We start from the raw sequence: 22,500 nt of genomic DNA, 5'->3' as shown, positions 1-22,500 counted from the left end.
TTCTGTCTCTCTCTGTGTGTCTCTGTCTGACTCTCTCTCTGTCTCTCTCTTTGTCTCTCTGTCTCTGTCTCCCTCTGTCTCTCTGTCTCTCTCAGTGTGTGTGTGTGTGTGTGTTTTGATAATTTCTCATGTATCTCAGGCTGCCAAGAAATAACTGTCTAGAATGACTCTGAATTTCTGAACCTCCTGTCTCCACCTACTAAGCTGCTGAGTTATAAACATATATCACTATGCTTAGGGTATGGAGTGATGCAGACTAATCAAAGCCGTGTCCATGCAAGGCAACCACTGTAACAATTAATACAACCACAACACCTCAACCTCTTTTACTTTCTATTCACAACTAATATATTACTTAAAACACTTTCTAAGCAAAGCAACTTTGTATCACAAATGCTGCATCCTATCTATCTTGCTCATTTTTATTACAGCCCATTGTTGATCCAGCCATAGCAGTGCAATGAAAAAAAAAAAAAAAANAAAAAAAAAAAAAAGACTAACAGTGGTTTTGCTGAGAATAAGTAGATCCTGCATCTGTAGTTCCATCATTACCTTTCTGTCTGTGACTTTCGGGACGTTTGTTTATACTCTAAATATTAATTATATTCTAAATAATAATTATAATAATAAAGTATTCTGTCTTATTTAGACTCCAGTTTCTTTATAAGAAAATAAGTAAAAATATAATCAGGAAATTACAGTTTAATCATAATCAGCAGCTTTTACAGTTTCCTTAGTAAGAACTTGTGAAATAAGTGTTACGATTAACTAGCTGTTTAGTATACTGTAGGTGTTCAATAAATGCTTCTAAGTTTTTATTTTTGATTTGTAAGCATGTTTAAATTTTGTCTACTGATCAAACTAAATGCCTACACTAAAACCTGCATTTTCATAATAAAAAGCATTGTTCAAATGTATTTACAACCTCAGGATTATCTGTGCGCTTATAAAACTAACATAATTTTTATGCTTTTATGCTTAACCTCATGATATACTTAGAATAATGTTTTTAAACATATACAAAATACTGCATGAGAGTTCAGGCTTTTGTGTGGGCCAGCATGTATCAGGCTATACTGTACTTTTATCTTGAATAATCACCGCTTATCTCAGTAAAATTCAAACTTCTACTGTGCCTTTGTCGACTTGTAAGCCTTTCCTTCAACGCTGAATATATGCTACAGTTGCCTTTCTCTTACTACTTACTTAGTATTTAAGTTAAGGTTTTTTTCAGTCTGATGTAACATTACTATTTCCTACTAAATTCTGCTATAAGTAAAAGCACAAAACAAAGACAGAATCAAGATACATATAAAGGTAAACCTATCAGAATTACACCAGACATCTCATCAGAGATTATAAAAGCTAGAAGATCCTGGGCAGATATCATACAGACCCTAAGAGAACACAAATGCCAGCCCAGGCTACTATATCCAGCAAAACTTTCAATTACCATAGATGTAGAAACCAAGATATTCCATGGAAAAACCAAGTTTACACAATACATTTCCACAAATCCAGACCTACAAAGGATAATAAATGGAAAACGCCAACACAAGGAGGGAAACTACCCCCTAGAAAAAGCAACAAAGTAATCTTATTTCAACAAATCTAAAATAAGTTAGCCACACAAACATAATTACACATCTAACAACAAAAATAACAGGAAGCAGCAATCACTTTTCCTTAATACCTCTTAACATCAATGGACTCAATTCCCCAATAAAAAGACATAGACTAACAGACTGGATATGCAAACAGGCCCCAGTATTTTGCTGCATGTGGGAAATACATACAGTGTCAAAGAAAGACACTGCCTCAGAGTAAAGGGCTAGAAAAGAATTTTCCAAGCAAATGATCCTAAGAAACAAGCTGGAGTAACCTTCTAAGGTCTAATAAAATTGACTGTTAACCAAAAGTTATCAAGATAAGAAAGGGCACTTCATACTCATCAAAGGAAAAATCTATGAAGAATTCTCAATTCTGAACATCTGCGCTCCAATGCAAGGGGACACACATTCATAAAAGAAACTTAACTAAAACTTGAAGCACACATTGTACCACACACAATAATATACTGGGAGACTTCAAAATCCTACTCTCAGCAAAAGACAGATCATGGAGATGGAAAATAAACAGGCACAGTAAAACTAACTAACAGAAGTGATGGACCAAATGGATTTAACAGATACTATGGAAAATTTCATCCTAAAACAGAAGAATATACCTTCTTCTAAGAACATTATGGTACCTTCTCCAAAATGGACCATATAATCAATTCACAAAACTGTCCTCAACTGATATAAGTACATTGAAATAATCAAATGCATCCTATCAGATCACTGCAGACTAAGTATTGTCTCCAATAAAAACAAAAACAAAACAAAACCCACATTTACATGGAAACTGGACAACAACCTACGCAATGATAACTTGGTGAAGGAAGAAACAAAAAGAAAGAAAGAAAGAAAGAAAGAAAGAAAGAAAGAAAGAAAGAAAGAAAGAAAGAAAGAAAGAATAAATTAAAGACTCTTTAGAATTTAATGAAAATGGAGGCACAACATACCCAAAATTATGGGGCACAATGAAAGCAGTGCTAAGAGGAAAACTCAGCTCCCAGTCCCTCCAAAAAGAAACTGGAGAGAAATTATAATAGCAGCTTTCTTTCTTTCTTTCTTTTTTTTTTTTTTTTTGATTAGACATTTTCTTTATTTACATTTCAAATGTTATCTCCTTTCCTAGTTTCCCTTCTGAAAATCCCCTATCCCTTCCCCCCCTTCTCCTCCTCTCCAACCCAACCACTCCCATTCCTGGTCCTGGAATTCCCCTGTACTGGGGCATAGAACATTTACATGACCCAGGGCCTCTCCTCACATTGATGATCAACTAGGCCACCCTCTGCAACATATACTTCTAGAGCCACAAGTTTCACCATGTGTTTTCTTTGATTGGTGGTTTATTTCCAAGGAGCTCTGGAGGTATGGGTTAGTTCATATTGATGTTTCTCCTATGGGGCTTCAGAAACATTCTGCTCCTTGGGTACTTTCTCTAGCTCCTTCATTGGGGATCTTATGCTCTGTCCAATGGATGATGGGGAGGATCCATTTCTGTATTCGCCAGACACTGGCAGAGCCCTTCATGAGACAGCTATATCAGGCTCCTCTCAGCAGGCTCTTGTTGGCATCTGCCATAGTGTCTGGATTTGGTGGTTGTTTATGGGATGGATCCCCAAGTGGGGCAGTCTCTGAATGGTCATTCTTTCAGTCTCTGCTCTGAACTTTGTCTCTGTAACTCCTTCCATGGGTATTTTGTTCCCCATTCTAAAAAGGATTCTGAGCTTCTGGACTAATATTCACTTATCAGTGAGTGCATATCCTGTGTGTTCTTTTGTTACTGGGTTACCTCACTCAAGATGATATCCTCTAGATCCATCCATATGTGTAAGAATTTCATAAATTCATTGTTTTTAATAGCTACATAGTCCCCCACTGTGTAAATGTGCCACATTTTCTGTATCCATTCCTCTGTTGAGTGACATCTGGGTTCTTTCTAGCTTTTGGCTATTATAAATAAGGCTNNTATGAACATAGTGGAGTATGTGTCCTTATTACATGTTGGAGCATTTTCTAGGTATATGCGCAGGAGTGGTATTGCTAGATTTCTGGTAGAAGTATGTCAAATTTTCTGAGGAACCACCAAACTGATTTCCAGACTGGTTGTAACACTTGCAGTCCCAGCAGCAATGGAGGTTTGTTCTTCTTCTCCACATCCTCGCAAGCATGCATCTGCTGTCACCTGAGTTTTTGATCTTTGCCATTCTGACTAGTGTGAGGTAGAATCTCAGTGTTGTTTAGATTTTCATTTCCCTGATGATTAATGATGTTGAACTTTTTTTTAGGTGTTTCTCAGCCATTCGGTATTCCTCAGTTGAGGATTCTCTGTTTAGCTCTGTACCCCATTTTTAATAGTGCTCTCTGGAGTTTAATTTCTTGAGTTCTTTGTATATATTGGAAAATAATGCTATATTGATGTAAGATTGGTAAAGATCTTTTTCCAATCTGTTGGTTGCAATTTGCTCCTATTGGCAGTGCCCTTTGCCTTACAGAAGCTTTGCAATGTTTTGAGGTCCCATTTGTCAATTCTTGATCTTAGAGCACAAGCCATTGCTCTTCTGTTCAGGAATCTTTCCCCTGTGTCCATATCTTCACAGCTCTTCCCCACTTTCTCCTATATAAGTTTTAGTGTCTCTGGTTTTATGTAGAATTCTTTGATGCGCTTAGACTTGAGCTTTTTACAAGGAGAGAAGAATAGATCAATTCTCATTCTTCTACATGGTACCTGCCTGTTGAGCCAACACCATTTGTTGAAGATCCTGTCTTCTGTCCACTGGATGGTTTTAGCTCCCTTGTCAAAGATCAAGTGACCATAGGTGTGTGGGTTCATTTCTGGGTCTTCAATTCTGTTCCATTTATCTACTGGTCTGTCTCTTTACCAGTAACATGCAGTTTTAACACAATCGCTCTGTAGTACAGCTTGAGGTCGGGGATGGTGATTCTTACTAGAGATTCTTTTATTGTTGGGAATAGATTTTTCTCAAGATTTATTTATTCATTATATGTAAGTACACTATAGCTGTCTTCAGACACTCCAGAAGAGGGCGTCAGATCTTGTTATGGATGGTTATGAGCCACCATGTGGTTGCTGGGATTTGAACTCTGGACCTTCAGAAGAGCANTCGGGTGNTCTTANNCNCTGAGCCATCTCACCAGCCCAGGAATAGATTTTTCTATCCTAGGTTTTTTGTTATTCCAGATGAATTTTCAAATTGCCATTTCAAACTCTGTGAAGAATTGAATTGGAATTTTGATGGGGATTGCATTGAATCTGTAGATTGCTCTCAGCAAGATGGCCACTTTTACTATATTAATCCTGCCAATCCATGAGCATGGGAGTTCTTTCCATCTTCTAAGATCTTCTTCAATTTCTTTCTTCAGAGACTTGAAGTTCTTATCATACAGATCTTTCTTTTACTTCCTTAGTTAGAGTCACACCAAGGTATTTTATATAATTTGTGACTATTGTGAAGGGCGTTGTTTCCCTAATTTCTTTCTCATCCTATTTATCCTTTTTGTAGAGAAAAGCCATTGATTTGTTTGAGTTAAATTTATATCTAGCTACTGCACTGAAGTTGTTTGTCAGGTTTAGGAGTTCTCTGGTGGAATTTTAGGGGTCACTTATGTATACTATTATATCATCTGCAAATAATGATACTTTGACTTCTTCCTTTCCAATTTGGATCCCCTTGATCTCCTTTTGTTGTTGAATTGCTCTGGCTAGGACTTCAAATACTATATTGAATAGGTAGGGAGAAAGTGGGCAGCCTTGTCTAGTCCCTGATTTTAGTGGGATTGCTTCCAGTTTCTCACCATTTAGTTTGATGTGAGCTATTGTTTTGCTGTATATTGCTTTTATTATGTTTAGGTATGGGCCTTCAATTCCTGATCTTTCCAAGGCTTTTATCATGATAGAGTGTTGGACATGGTCGAATGCTTTCTCAGCATTTAATGAGATGATCGTGTGGTTTTTGTCTTTGAGTTTGTTTATATAGTGGATTACATTGATGGATTTCCATACATTGAACCATCATTGCATCCCTGGGAATGCAATTTTGATCATGATTGATAATAGTTTTGATTATACACTAGCAGATTAACAGCACACCTAAAAGCTATAGAACAAAAAGAAACAAATACACCCAGGAGGAGTAGAAGGCAGGAAATAATCAAACTCAGGGCTGAAATCAAACAAGTAGAAACAATAAGGACAATAAAAAGAATCAACCAAATTAGAAGCTGGTTATTTGAGAAAAATCTTTCCTTCTTTCTTTCTTCCTTTCTTTCCTTCCTTCTCTCTCTCTCTCTCTCTCTCTCTCTCTCTCTCTCTCTCTCTCTCTCTTTCTTTCTTCCTTTCTTTCCTTCTTCCTTCCTTTCTTTCTTTCATTCGTTCATTCCTTGTTTTTTCTTTCATTCTTTTGTTCTTTCTTTGTTTTTTTTTTTCTATCAAATATAGTCTAACAGCATTCATACTGAAATAAGGAAACTTCAGTTGAGAAAATATCTCCATCAGATTGTCTAGTAGGCAAAAGATCATTGAATATTTTTTGACTCAATATTTACTATTCCAAGTGCCATCCCTGAACAGCTGGAATCAGAAATCAGTTTGCACAAGATAGCAAGTCTATTCCTTCATGACATCTTCTTCGGTGCCTACCTCCAAGTTCATGTTTGATTTCCTGTTCTGATTACCTTTCATAATGTACTGTATGATAAAAGATGAAATAAACTCTTTCCTCTCCAAAAAAGGCAAACAAACAAAACTAAACAAATTGTTCTAATGTATTTCAATCAACAGTCTTACCACACTTGAATATTTTAAGCAATGTTGCAATTCCTCCAATTTTTTTCCTGTAAATGCATTTCTGTGGTAGTAAAATGAACTATAATACCAAAAAAAAAAAAACCCAAATTGATAAGACATGTATTATTATAGTTTCCTGAACCTAGCATTTATTAGTCTAATGTGAAGAGAAGGACAAGCATCTTACTAACTCAGTGTGAGCTCAGTGTGGTTTTTGTCTTTGAGTTTGTTATAGTGGATTACATTGATGGATTTCCATACATTGAACCATCTTTGCATCCCTGGGATGAAGCCTATTTGATCATGATAGGGTTGCAATCCCCCTCCCATCTCCAATCCTTCTGCCAGCTCTCCCACCATGTTCCTCAAGTTTAGCTTGATTGTTGGCTCCAAGCATCCCCATCTACATTGATCAGTTGCTGGCTGACCCTCCCATGGCAACAGTGTCAGGGCTTAGTGTCAGTATACAGGATGGATCCCCAGATGGTCCTTTCTTCAGTCTCTGCTCCAGTTTTTGTCCCTTCTTCCTTTGGAAAGGAACATTTGTGGGTTAAAAACTTTGAGATGTGAGTGTGGCCCCAATCTTCGACAGGGGGCCCTGCCTATCTACTGGTGGTAGTCTCTACAGGATCTGTCTCCCGTTTTCTGAGCATTTCTACTAAGGTTATATTTAAAATTACGCTTACACATTTTAAAATTATTTTTTCACTTTTTCACCTCTCTTTCTTCCTTGAACCTACTCAATGGCCCTCTCAACTTGATACCCTCTTAATCTTTTATTAACATTGTTACATGTACATGTGGCTTGTGTGCCCAAAACCATAAACACAACTTCCTGAGTCTTCTTTTGGTGGTGGCATACACACACACACACACACACACACACACACACACACACACGTAATTTCAAGGCTGAATCTCTATATTCAACAACCAGTTAGGCAGGTTATACCTGGCAAAGTCTAATGCTTCTCCCAGTAGTGATTAATTCTCTGTAGTTCTTTGTCTAGAACTGAGATTATTATAAAGTATCATTTTAAAACTTTTACTTTTAAAATAACTTTTTCAGCTTTTAAAATATAAACTCAAGTTGAAGTAATATAGGCTGGCATTTACTGATTAAACAAGCCAATTAAAATATTATAAATATCATGTATTTATTCCTCTCTAGACTCAAAACTGTAAAGAGATTTATATATTAGCATTTTATACCTCAAGTACTAGCCCTCTTTAAAAGTATAAATGTTCTGTTATGAATTATTTTCTTTCAAGTAAACTTACAATCTGAAACCAAAGAGAATATCAAAATCAAAATGCACGATGAAATTCTATATTGGCTTTTAGCAATTAACTGCTGCTGTTCTGAGGGAATCATTTTTGCCAAAAAATTAAACAGAAAGAGAATCTGATTTAATATCAGTGGTGATGGATTGTGTTAAATTCCAAATCTTATCTAAGGGGAAAAGTAGAAATAAAACACATCCAGTATTATAAAATATTTTTAAAATACTCTTTCCACTGCTCATATTGCAACTTATAAAGACCGTTACTCAATACTACAAAAGTGTTTCATTCATGAATACCTGAGAAGATCATCAATAAAACAAAGCACTAACAAAATAGTGTTTGAATTTGTATTTTAAGCTTGCCTAATATTTTTGTTCTTGTAAAATTTTGTGTACAATATTAATGCAGTTTCATATTGAAAAGTATATGATAAATTATATATTTTTCAAAAAATAACAAACTGGTAAATCTTTCAAAAATTCTATAAGTACATGCAATATTAAGTAACCAAGTAATCTACTTTTCTATAGGTCTCAGAACATTAAAATCTTTCACATGTAATCTTATAAATGGTTTTGTTAGTATTTTATGTATTAAATAAGTTTAGCACAATTATATAGCTTTTTTCCTTAATATTACAATGTGTGAATATATTTTGAACTAAATCAATGCTGACAAACTACAAATACTTATATTATTACAAAACTCTAAATGGTTCTGTATGACATGCCATTGTCATTACACAGAAGTCACAAATGTGAGTCCCAGTCTTCAAGTCTGCCTGCTAATGTCTATCCCTAAAACTTTTGCTTATTTTTTATGACTTGATAATTCTAGGATGCTTATGACCATGTTACTGCTCTGGATAAGTGTTTGGATATTTTGTGTAGCTGAAATCACAAGACTTCACACTTTATAGTTAGGGTTAGTATTGATCTACTGACAATATTTGAGATAAAATTATCTATGCCAGTATGTCTAAAAATGTATTTGGTGCTGTGAGTCAAAAGGAACCATCAGAGAACTAAGGTCAAAGAGTCTCACCATCATCATTCAGACACTGTGAAATGTATCCATACTCACGCTATCATATGGGATGGTATATTGTGTTGAGGAAAATATCACAATATATGACACAGCATTGTATAAAACACTAAAGCATGTGTGAGAATCAAACTGTCAGTAATGCAATCAAACATTTAAGCACTTAAAAAGTTCACGTACCAGCAATTTAAAAGTACACTTGAAAGCTCTAGGAAAAAAGAAACAAGCACACAAATGCAGAGTATAGTTCAGAAAATAATCAAAATCAAGGCTGAAAACAATTAGTCAGAAATAAAGGAAACAATACAAAGAATCGATGAAACCAAAAGCTGGTTCTTTGAGAAAATCAAACATACAAACCTTTAACCAAACCAGTCACATCACAGAGATACAGTGTCCAAATAAGCAAAATAAGAAATGAAAGGGAAGCATAACAAGAGATAATAAGGAAATTCAAAGAATCAGTAGGTCTTCAAAACACTGTATTCCAAAAGAAAAAAAAGGGAAAATTTTAATGAAATGAACAATTTTCTAACAGATAACAATTACCAACATAAAATCAAGATCAGGTAAACTATGCAAACATCACTATAACCTCTAGAGAGATAGAAACACTCATTAAAAGTCTCTGAACTAATAAAAATAAATAAATAAAAGGCCACAGCCAAATGCTCTTAGTTCAGAATTCTACCAGACTTTCAAATCGAATAAAAATACTCCTCAAACTAAGCCACAAAATAGAAACAGAAGGAACACTGCCAAACTCACTCAATGAAGCCACAGTCACCCTGATGCCTAAACCATACAAGTACTCAACAAAGAAAGAGAACTTCAGACTATTTTTTTTTATGAACTTTGTTGCAAAAATACTCAAAAAGTACTCACTACAAGCAGAATCCCAGAAAGATCCAAAGCATCATCTACCATGTAAGCTTTATACCATGGAAAGATGGATGGTTCAATATAGGAAAATCAATCAACAAATTTCACAGAAAGAAAACAATCTTATGGTTATCGTATTAGATGATGAAATTTCACATCCCTTCATTTTAAAGGTTTTAGAGAGATCAGGTTTAGAGGGAACATACCTAAACATAGTAAAGCAACATACATCAAGTCAATAGCCACCATCAATCTAAATGGAAAGACCAAGCAATTCCACTAAAATTGGGGACAAGACAAAGCTGCCCACTCTCTCCTTATCTATTCAATATATAGTACTTGAAGTTCTTTTTTTTTTTATTCTGCATGCTATTTTTTAATTTATTTATTATTATTTTCTTTATTTACATTTCAAATGCTATTCTGAAAGTTCCCTATACCCCACCCCCGCCCCTGCTCCCCTACCCACCCACTCCCACTACTTGGCCCTGGCCTTCCCCTGTGCTGGGTCATATAAAGTTTGCAAGACCAAGGGGCCTCTCTTCCCAATGATGGACGATTAGACCGTCTTCTGCTACATATGCAGCTAGAGACTCGAGCTCAGGGGGTACTGGTTAATTCATATTGTTGTTGCACCTACAGGGTTGCAGCCCCCTACAACTCCTTCGGTACTTTCTCTAGCTCCTCCATTGGGGGCCCCTGTGTTCCATCCAATAGCTGACTGTGAGCATCCACTTCTGTGTTTGCCAGGCACTGGCATAGCCTTACAAGAAGTTCTAACCAAAGCAATAAGACAACTAAAAGAGATCAAGGGAATACAAATTGGAAAGGAAGAAGTAAAAGTATTTTTATTTGCAGATGATATGATAGCAACCCAACAAATTCTACTAGAGAACACTGACAGCTGACAAAAATCCTGAGCAAATTGGGTGGATGCAAAATTAAGTCAAAGAAGTCAGCAGTTTTCCTTTATACAGGTAATAAATGGGCTGGGAAAGCAATTAGGGAAACAACACCCTTTACAGTAGGCACAAATGATATAAAATATCTTGGTGTTACTCTAATCAAGGAAATGAAAGTTCTCTATGGCAAGTACTTCAAGTCACCGAAGAGAGAAATTGAAGAGGATATTAGAAAATGGAAAGACCTCCCATTTACACGGCTAGGTAGGATTAACATAGTGAAAATGGCCATCTTACCGAAAGTAATGTACAGATTCAATGCAATCCCCATGAAAACTCAAACACAATTTTATATAGACAATGAAAGAGAAAAATCCCAACTTTGTATGGAAAAAAAAAATCCCAAGATAGCCAAAAAACAGTGCTAAACAATAGATGAATTTCTGGGAGGAATCACCATAACCTGTATTAAGAGCAATAGTGATAAAAGTTCATGGTACATAAAGAGACACATTGATCAAGGAAATGGAATTGAAGTCCCGGAAATAAATCCACACAGCTATGGATACTCAATTTTTGATAAAGATCCACAAACCATACAATGGAAAATAGAAAACACCTTCAAAAAACTGGTCCTGGTCTAACTGATAACTACTTATAGAAGAATGAAAATAAATCTGTATTTATCTCCCTGCACAAAACTCAAATCCAGTGGATCAAGGATCTCAAAATAAAACTGGATACACTAAATATGATAAAGAGAAAGTGGGAAATACTACTGAAAGCATTGGTTCAGGAGACAATTTCCTGAACAGAACACCAATTGCTCTGGCGCTAAAATCAGCAATTGATAAATGGATAAATGAAACTCAAAAGTTTCTGTAAGGCAAAGGACACTGCCAATAGGACAAAATAGAAGCCTACAGATTGGGAAAAGATGTTCACCAGCCCTATATCTGACATAAAGCTAATATCCAAAATATATTAAGGACTCAAGAAGTGAAACAGCAACAACACAATAAACACAATAAAAAATTGAGAACAAAACAAAACAGAAAGTTATCAACAGAGGAATTTTGAATTGACAAGAAACACTTAAAGAAATATTCAAAGTCCTGATACATATAAGCTATTTTTTTTTTTCTGGCAGGTATTACTCTAGGATGACAGGTTTTTCTTCCTGACAGATGACTACATTAGCATACTTTATTTGCATTGAAAAGGCCATAGAATATCCTTGTAAATCAGTAGACTGACAACTGATTTTCTACAGAAGGTTGTATACTTGTATTTAGTATTGACTTACTTTTAACGTAATTCTTTAATGAATTTCAAAATACAGATTTTGAATTATCTATAGATATTATAAGATACCTTTGAAGTTTTATAATCAGCATCTCTATATTTGGAAATATTTACTTATATTCAGTAAAAATAAAGTAAATAGTATTTGTAAAGCTTTTTTTAAAGTTTGTATTTGATTCGCATAGAAAAACAATATGTATTTGTTTCCCTATGTAAATTTCATAATTCCTATTCTAGTTTGCTAGATTTTAGTATTAGTAAATTACATGTATTATTATTATTATCATTATTATTAATAATACTATTTTTATCATTAATTATAACATACAACATTTAGGTTAAATTTTGTTGTATTTCATGTTTTTGTTTATTCATTCATTTTTTTACATCACAAATGCTGCCCCCCTGGTTCCCCTAACAGAGATTCTCCCCCCATCTTTCCTCCATTTTGCATCTGAGAAGGGCACTCCCCCCCTCTAACTATCTCTCCATCCTGGTGCTTCCTTTCTGTGGGATTAAATGCATCAGGTATTACTGATGTCTGACATGGCAGACCTCTTCTATGTATGTGCCAGGAGCCTTGGACCAGTCACTGTATGGTCTTTGGTTGGTGGATGTCTCTCGTAGTTCCCAGAAGTACAGGTTAGTTGCCACTGTTGGGTCTCCCTGTGGGAATGCCATCTCCTTGAGCATCTTGAATCCTTCCCCTAACTCTTCCATAGGAGTCCTCGACCTTCATCCAAGTTATTTTGAGAGTGTCTGCATCTGTCTCAGTCCGCTGCTGCATAGAGCCTCTCAGAGGGTTGCTATGGTAGACTCCTGTATGCAATCACAACACAACGTCGTAAGAGCGTGAGGAATTGGTGCCTGCCTATGGATCTCAAAATAGGCCAGTCACTGCTCAGCCATTTCTTCTGTCTCTGCTCTACCTTGTCTCTGCATTTCTTTTCAATAGGACCAATTTTGGGTCAAAAGTTTTGTAGGTGGACTGTTATACCCAAATCTCCACTGGGAGGCCTGACTAGCTGAAGGTGGTCTCTTCAGATTCCACATCCCAACTATTGGGCATTTCAGTTACGGTCATCTACATTGACAGGTAAGGGATCCTCCTTTACCCAGGGTCTCCTGGACTTCCAGTTGCCACCCTAGGCAGCTGGATATTTCCATTCATTCTCCTGGCCCTCTGGGACTTTTTCCTGTTTCCCTCCACACCTCATCCTGCCAGCCAATTCACCTCAGTCCCCTCTTTCCCACCCAGGTCCCTCATTCCCTCTTCTAAGTGGGATTCAAGCACCACCACCCCCAGTTCATTTTTTTTTTTTTTTTTTTTTTTTTTTTTTAGCTTCTTTGGGTCTGTGGGGTATAACACAGGATTCTGAACTTTTGGCTAATATCTACTTATCAGTGAGCATATACAATGCATGTCCTTTTGGGTCTGGGTTTTATCATTTATAATGCTCTTTTATAGCTCCATCTATTATCCTGTGTATTTCATGATGTCATTGTTTTAATAGCTGAACAGTATAATATTTTGTAACTGTAACACATTTTCTGTATCCTTGTGTTAGTTGAGGGACATCTGGATTGTTTCTGGTTTCTGGTTGTTATGAATAAAGTTGCTATGAACATGGCAGAGCCCATGTCCTTGGTATGTGTAGACCATCTTTTGGTTATATGCCCAGAAAGAGTATAGGGGTGTATCCAGGTAGAACTATTTTCCATTTTCTAAGAAACATCCAAATAGCTTTCCAAAGTGGTAATCCAAGTTCACGATCCCACAAGCAAAGGAGGAGTGTTCCCCTTGCTCCACATCTCTGTCAGCATGTGCTGTCTCTTAAGTTTTTGATCTTAGCCATTCTGACAGGTGTAAGATAGAGCCTCAGAGTTGTATTGATTTGCATTTCCCAGATGACTAAGGACTTTGAACATTTCTGTAAGTGCTTCTTGGCTATTCAAGATTCCTCTATTGGGAATTCTTTGTTTAGTTCTATACCCCAATTTTTAATTGGTTTATTTAGTGTTTTTTGGTGTCTAAGTTCTTAATTTCTTTATACATTTTAGCTATTAGCCCTCTGTCAGATGTAGGGTTAGTGAAGATCTTTTCTTTGTATTTAGTATTGACTGATTTTAACAAAAATTTAATGAACTTCAAAGTACAAGTTTTGAATTATCTATGGTATATTATAATATACCTTTGGAGTTTCATAGTCTAGTTTTATATATGTAGAAATATTTTCATATATTCAGTAAAAATAAAGTTAATAGCATTATAAAGCTCAGATACAGACTTTATATTTGGTTAACAGAAAAATAATATACATTTCTTTCCATATATATAAATTTAAGAATTTTTATTCTAATTTGTTAGTATTTAGTATTAGTAAGTTAAATTTATTATATTATTATTATCATTAGCATTACTAGAATATAACATTTAGGATCAAATTTTCTTATTCCTTTTAGACAAGGCATTGTCATTATATGTTCTGGGCTGACCTCAAACATTTTATATTTTATCTCATTCCTAAGGCTGGAGAATTTTGTCCCTAAACACCACATCATGCTTCAATAATGTCCAAGTTAAATCAAATCACTTTTTTCTAGGGCTTAAATATATAGTGTCTTTAACAATAATGTCTTGAGTGATAGAACATAGAGAAACTGAGCTAGTATTGAACTTGAGCCTTCATCCCTATAGGCCAGCTTTCATAGTGCTGGAAAGGACTTCCATGTTATAGGAAGAGGAAGAAGTCATCAATCTTGCCTAGCTGTGAACTGTGAAAGTTACAAAAATGATTGGTCTGGCCTGACATGCCCATAGCTCAACAGTGAAGCAAATGCCTTGGGAGTAACTAGTAATCTGAATAGATTTAAGTCCTACTCCATGAGAAGAAAATTAAATGGAGTGTCAAGACAGAGTGACTCTGCTTCGAAAACCTAACTAAATGATCCTGAGGTTTTATATTAGCATAGGTAAGGAAGAAAAAAGAATAAGATTCTTAAATACTTACCAACATGAGTGGTTATAGTATTTTTGTAAACGTAAGTTCATCCCAGTTCAGTAAAGACCACATTGAAATTTCTTTCTTACAAAATTCTTACATATTGAATGGCTGTTACTTATTTTCAAATAAAAATGAATTTCGTTTTTCTTGGTGAAAATAAAATAACCTGTAATACATGGGCTGAGTTAGAAAAAGTTGTATATTATATAATCAGCATTTATCATGTATATTTTATGTAATACCAACAAACAATCAGAAAATAAAATTAAAACAGCAATTATTATGAAAGAATCATTTACAAAATAGTCACAAAATTTTTTGAAAGCTATAAAACATTATTATTTCAAGAAATCAAATATACACAAACAGCAAACAGCACATGAAAAGATTCCACATAAGTAGCCTTCACAGAAAATAAAAACCATAAGACTCCATGGAACAACACTAGTAGGTAATAAATAATAATAATAATAATATAGAAAACTAGTTTTTATGAAGGCACTAGGAACTAGACCCTTACACAGAATGCTCACAGTTTTATTAAATAGTGAAGGTGCTTTGTAATGCAGTATGGGAGTTCCTACATAGGTTAAATATTTATGCAGTATTTCAACAATTCTACTTCTACATATATAAGTAACAATAATGAAAAACATATATGCCCCAAAAGTAATATATTCAAATTCAAAGTGAGTTAAAGCAACACAAGTGGTCGTGAGCTAATGAATAAACACAAGGAACATTTATATTTATAGCACAGAATTTTATTTTTCAAACAACATAAGTGAGGTACTAACATGTGCTACATTATAATAAATCTTTTTAAAAATTATTTTATTAGATATTTTCTTTATTTACCTTTCAAATGTTATCCCCTTTCCCAGTTTTCCTCTCTCCTGGAAACACCTTATCACATTCTCCCTCCCCCTGCTTCTAAACAATAAATCTTAAAGACATGTTAATCTAAAGGCCACAGGGTAGATGATTCAAGAGCTCAAAGGGGTTGATATGTGCCTATAATCCTATGTTGTGGGAGACAGAGTAGAAAAAAGTAATAATTATCCTCAAAATTAACATGGGCTGCATAGAAAAGTTCATATTAGTCTGGGCTGCACAGCGGGTCCCTATTTCAAAACCTCAACATACATAGAGGTAAATATCAAGTTAGCCCATGGTATGTACAGAGAAGACAAACCCGACAAAGTGCGGAGTAGTGACCCGCGCTGTGAGATTTGGGATGAGATCAGAAGTGACTGGTAAGAACTAGAAGGGGTTTGCAGGGGGTGGTGGGAGGGGGCATCTAGAAATATTGTTAATTGATTTGATTTTTTTAATATCAATTGATATTAAAACTTGTTTTGAAAATGTAAACATATTAAAAATAAACGAGATCATGTACATCCAGACGATGTATAGATTGTAGACTGAATAAAGTGCATTTACATATGTTGGAGTGGTGTGTGTGTGTGTGTGTGTGTGTGTGTGTGTGTGTGCACGCATGTGTGTAAAACAACATTTAAAGGAAAAGGGGGCTGTGGGAGGGATTGCAGGAAGGTAAGGGAGAGAGGAAATGATGTAATCATATGATATTTTCCAAAACTAAATAAAACATGGTTTTAAAAAAAAACACTTTACAGAAAAAATATATCTAGTAACTGGTTAAAGTTAATCAGCTTTTTTTCTACAAATGACAATTCAATGTTTAAAAACAAAGAAAAAAACATTTTATTAAATTATTATGTTAGCTGTATGTTTTATCCAGTTCAATAAAATCCAAATAATCAAACCCATAATTACCATAATAAATAACTTTCTTAGTTTCTTAATTTTTCTGTTAAGAATAAAAGAGAAACAAAAATGTTTCAGAATGTCTTATTTGTTAGTCATTACTAATAAGAACTAGAAGTGGTCTTGTTATGTACGTGTAAATTTAATAGTATTTAATTTAAAAATGAATCAATTACTGTTCCAGTTTAAGGTGATGTCTTTATTAAGATTTCCTTTGTTTTGAAGAGACACCATAACCAAGCTAACTCTTATAAAGGAAAACATTTAACTGGGGCTATCTTACAGGTTCAGAGGTTCAGACCATTATCATTGAGGTAGGATCCAGGGCAGCATCCAGGCAGGCATGACACTGCAGAAGAAACTGAGAGTTCTGCATCTTGTTTTCAAGGGAAGCAGAAAACTTACTTTGAGGCAGCTAGGAGTGTCTCAAAGCCCATCCCAATGATTATACACATCCACAAACAAGCCCACACCTGCTTCAACAAGGCTACACCTTCTAATAGTGCCACTTCCTGGGCGAAGCACCAGAGATGGTAACATTGATTGAGCAACTCATGATATGTTCTAATAGATAGTATTTTTAAGACTATATTTCCTATAATTATATAATGACCATGCATTTATGATGATAACCCAGGACTTTAAAACCCTGAGGTGTAATATTTGGTTTTGTTCCAGCATGTTGAAAGGGATTGGCCAGAGAATCTGATTCATGTCCTGGTTTTAGTTCTACCATGGCCATAGTCCAGACATGCCAGAAATTTTCTGCTCAGAATTGCTGTTTGTAACAGAATCCCAACTCCAACCCACAGAAAGACCAGTGGCATTTACCAACTCACATTCCCATTTCTCACCAGTTTTTGCCAACGGTGCTGTCAGTAGCCCTTAGTCTAGCTGTTCTAGAGGACCTTACCTGGTCTTGTGATGCATGGTCTCTGATGGCTTCCAATTTCTAACATACTTACTAATAGTTTCTTTCTGCAAGATCTACCTAGATATAGACAATTGTGACTTTGGCTCAATTTCTATACCGTTGTGTGTGTGTGTGTGTGTGTGTGTGCTGAATCCAAGAGAAAAGCATATCATTGTTACAACCTACATACCATTTGCTAATCAAGCCTCTCCCAACTCAAACTGTCTAGAGCCTACCCTGGAATGCCCTCACACTGTGTTTGCCCTCACACTGTGTTTCTAACCACTCCATGGCTATCAGGAAGCCTTGAATCAAATCTTAGGTTTATTCCTCTATATTCAAGCCTTAGAGAATATAGAAGGAAAGGAACTGAAGTGGACCCCAGTAAGTCTTACATGGAAAACCTGTACTTGGCCAATTGCCAAGGGGTTGACTTGGACATGTTAAAATGTTCTGGTCTAAGTTCTCCTGGTCCTCTGCCTAGGGAAAAAAAAAAAAAAAAAAGTGCTTCCCAATTCCATTCTGGCTGTTAGAGTTAGTTTTTGGAGTGCAGAAAAATGAGAACAGGAAATAAAAATCTGTCAAACAGACAGGGACATAAATCTCAAAACAAGTAGCTTGATTCTTTTTTATGGCATACACACATGCACACACACACACACACACACACACACACACACACACACACACACACACACTTATGGACATTTTGTGATTGTTTCTTCAAATTCAACAGACAGGAGAATAGCATTATGAACTAGGTACAAGTTTCTGTGTCCAGAAACATCTGGCATCCTAACTTTAGAATAAGCTCAATTTAGACTAAAAAGATTCATCCTTAACTCTGAGAACCACTCTTTTGACACCCCGAACACACACACACACACACACACACACACACACACACACACACACACAAACTGCCTGTAAAATGGGCAGGCTAAGAAAGTTCTAATCAACTAAAATCACATATAACCAGCTATCAAATCAAAATTAAATTTTGAACAGACTGATGTGGCAAGCTAATTTGTGGAATTTTTCACACTTCAAGTGGATCAGTGCTCAGTTTGGGAACAGAGTAGAGTTTAATGTTCATGATACACCTTTTAACCACATGAATATTACTTGCTTTTTTAAAACAAAATTCACCAAGGAATATAGCTTCAATGTTAATTAGTTTCAAATTCTGGTTAAATATCAAAATGAAATTTTCATCAGTTCTTGCTTAAGTAAAACTACAGCTCAGTATTCCTTAATAGTTTAGATCTTATTTAGAATTCAACCAGGGCCAGAGATGCCTTAATGGTTAAAACCACTTGCTGTGAAATCATGAGAAACCAAGAACACCCATGTTTCAAAAGTCTCCAAAATGCCTTCACCTCAGCTGTAAGAGACTGAGCTCCAGGCCTCACTGAAAATATGTGCACAAAAAGAGGTGCACACAATGATGTACCCAAAAAGAAATAGATGAATAAATAGACTTGGAAAATGTAGTGTTCACAAGCATTTAATCTACTGCTTCATTTTATTTATTAATTGAAGATACATAAAAGAACAACATGCATATGGCAACATAAAAGAAGCAATAAAACTGTATATGTAATTAGTGTACAGATATTTGTTATGAGGATGAATGAGTTCTGCTAAATATAACAAAGAAAGTAAATATAAAGTGCCAGGGTCCTGTATTGAAGGAAAAGTGCCAACAGTGAGGCCAAGATGAGGGGAAAGCAATGAATGCAGGGTTATAAAACTATAGAGTGAAGTGTCTGTCAACTCACACAAATGCGGCCACACCAGGAACAAGAAGCACTGTTTTTTTCACAGTGGAGGGAACATCTGGATTATCATGTAAAAGCTCTTCCTTTCCATAAATATTTAAATATTTACAAAATGAGAAAAGAACAACAAAATCCTATTATGTAGTAAAATAGAAACCCCAGTTATGCTCCAAACATAGTGCCTAGCACTGTTATCTGGCTGATTAGCATTGATCTAATCCTAGATAACATTCCAAGCTCAGAGCATGCAAATTTCAGAATTAACATTATAAATGATTTGTGAAATTAAGTATCCAGAGTTACTTTATTATTTATTCTGCCAGGTAAAAATACCAACTACCCCACATGCAGACTCTTTGATAATAATCTTTATTGCTGTCATATTATTTTTATTTCTTTGCCATTCCTGTGTTTTCTATCAGGATTCAGGGAGTGACTTGTAGGAACAGTGTCCTAAACTAAAACTTTTCTTTTTCATTTTAAAGTAGCTTGTTTTGAAGAATAAGGGCATTTAATTTCCTATTTAGCTCACAAAATTTGGTTAATGTTCTTAAGACTATTGTTAAGTAATTGTCAGAAAATTCTTAAATAACACTAAAACTTATATAATCTTTTTTTTTTTTTTTTTTTTAAACTTCAGTGATGTCTTAATGTAACCATCTTGGCAGGAGTGAAGCTATTTTAAAAAGCTATACTTGTGTCTCTTCAGCTATCAGACTTTTGGAAGAGTGGGGCACAAGAAAATGAGAATTACCAAGAAAAGGTTATTGTAAAGCAAGGCCAGTCTGACACTATCTTTATGCAGGACTTATATTAACGTATTTGAAATTCTATAGATGACATTTTCTAGCACATAAAATTATCAGTTATAATAAATATTAATAACTAATATGTACAGGAATAGAAAGAACTTACATGATAAGAATCTAAAAAAATTATGTGTACCAAATTGTGTAAAGGAATATTGGAATTTTTTTCTCTGACTAAGAGATTATCACAGAGAAAATTGCAGTAATTTGTACACTATTGGCTCCCAGCAGGTTCCTGCTGACTCATTGACTGACTAACAAGTAGACTAATTTAGGTTTAACATCTCTCTGCTCATCCTTAATAGTGTTATAAAGAAGAATTACAAAAGGCCAAAAGCCAGTCAACAAGGGAGAGAAATGATATGATAATGATCAACTACCCTGGAGAAGGCTTAATACTAGAAAAAGATATGGACCCAAGCATTTTCATCTTACCCATCCAGCCATTTAGTTTGAGTTTTAATGTATAACATAATCTAAATAATTACATCCATGTATAATTAAATAACTAAATCTGGTAAATAACAAATAAAAAATTATACCATTTTAGAACAAATTTATTATTTATTTCAGGGAAAATTGAATTATTTAGAACTACAGCAAATTCGTCTATAAATAGTGCAGTTAAATGTATAAGATGCCCTCATCTCTGATATTTAAGCATATGTATCAGGGAATATTTGTCCTGGTGGACTGAGTTAAAGTACATAATTTGTACAAAGTATATAGTTACTTTATAGAATTTAAACTAATTTCAGAAAACAATTTTAACATTTTCTTTCAAAGAAAATGTTAAAATTGTATGTGGATTACCAAAAAACTGTCAAAGACAACATTAAACTTACCAGTGTACAAAATAACATTACTTTTTTTTTTTTTTTTTTTCAAAATAACCTTCTTAAGGCTTTTTTTTAGTCTAAGTCAAATTGGAAAAACTGTTTACAAAATTGGCTTGCAATCCTAATATGCAATGACAACAGCTCCTAGATATAGGACACAAATCTGTTCAGAACATTTGTGTGATATAGATAAAAATTGAAAAGGGCAGCCATAATTGGGAAGGCTATGCTTATCATCACTTGAAGACCAGCAGTACTTACGTGTTGGCCTTGGCCTCAGTGATTCTAAGACATGCTGACTGCCAAGACTCCGTGTGTTATCAGACTAATTAGATGAACCAGCACCGATGCAGCAAATGAAGATGGTTCAAGCAGCCTTAAAATGTCAGCACTCCTAAGAAAACAGAGTTGGTTAACAAGAAAAATACTTCATATTGGGAAAAATACTTGTAGAATTGATACACGATCAGTTGCCCTGACAGGAGAAACCTGCAGGTGAACAGGCTAGAGTTTTTGATCATACAATTTCAAGTTATTATAAGGTTAGTGTATCACTGATACACATAAACAAAATAGTCTTCTTTCATAAATAGAAAAAGTAAACTTTTATAAAATGTCACAAAACTTGTGCAATATTACTTGAATCACACATAGTTATTGATGTAACAGATCTCTGACTTTGCAGTGTTCTATGATGGGAGAGGCTTTCTAACATCACTATTCCAATTCTTACTTCCTAGGAGAATTTCCTTGACTATATTATTGAAAAAATGTTAACTATTTCTGGATGTCATAATTCCAGGAATTTCATACAATAAACTGTTGTTTGAGACTATTCATCCATGTAAAGAGAGATCTTTGCTTTAGATTCTTTCAAGGCATTTAGCATGTTTGTCCCTAGGCTTTTGCAAGTGAGAGTAACAGAAACATTAAACTAGATCCTATATATACTTGGCCACAGAATCCTCTGTGAATAGAAGAATTTGCTCTATAACAGTTAGTTCTTTAGAACAGGCTGCTATACTGTCCAGGTGTGAGAGAGGGAATATTTGTGTACTGCTTGTATATGAGGAAAGAGCTACAACATTTCCATAATTGATAGCAGATACTTGACCTGCTTTTATTGATTATATGACTTATTCTCTCTTTTACCATACTGACAGGTCATAATTGTTTGTTTTATTTTGCTATGCATATTTTGTTACATTGTGTAATTCATACCCTACACTGAAAGTCCTTCCATCAGATAGTATAAAAAGTTATATAAGGGCCAGGCAGTGGTGGCGCACACCTGTAATCCCAGCACTTGTGAGGCAGAGGCAGTTGGATTTCTGAGTTCAAGGCCAGCCTATTCTACAGATTGAGTCCAGGATAGCCAGGACTTCACAGAGAAACCCTGTTTCGGAAAAAAAAAAAAAAAAAAAGTTATATAAGCTCTCCTGATTAAAAAAAAATGCTTTATGTAGATTAGTAGGGCTCTAAATGTATAAAAATTTCCTAAATAAAACAATATCTATTTTGGTCACCA

The sequence above is a fragment of the Mus pahari genome, chromosome 4 (genome assembly GCF_900095145.1).
Source record: "Mus pahari chromosome 4, PAHARI_EIJ_v1.1, whole genome shotgun sequence".
NCBI classification, from domain to species: Eukaryota; Metazoa; Chordata; class Mammalia; order Rodentia; family Muridae; genus Mus; species Mus pahari.
Note: the sequence above shows the minus strand (reverse complement) of the source record.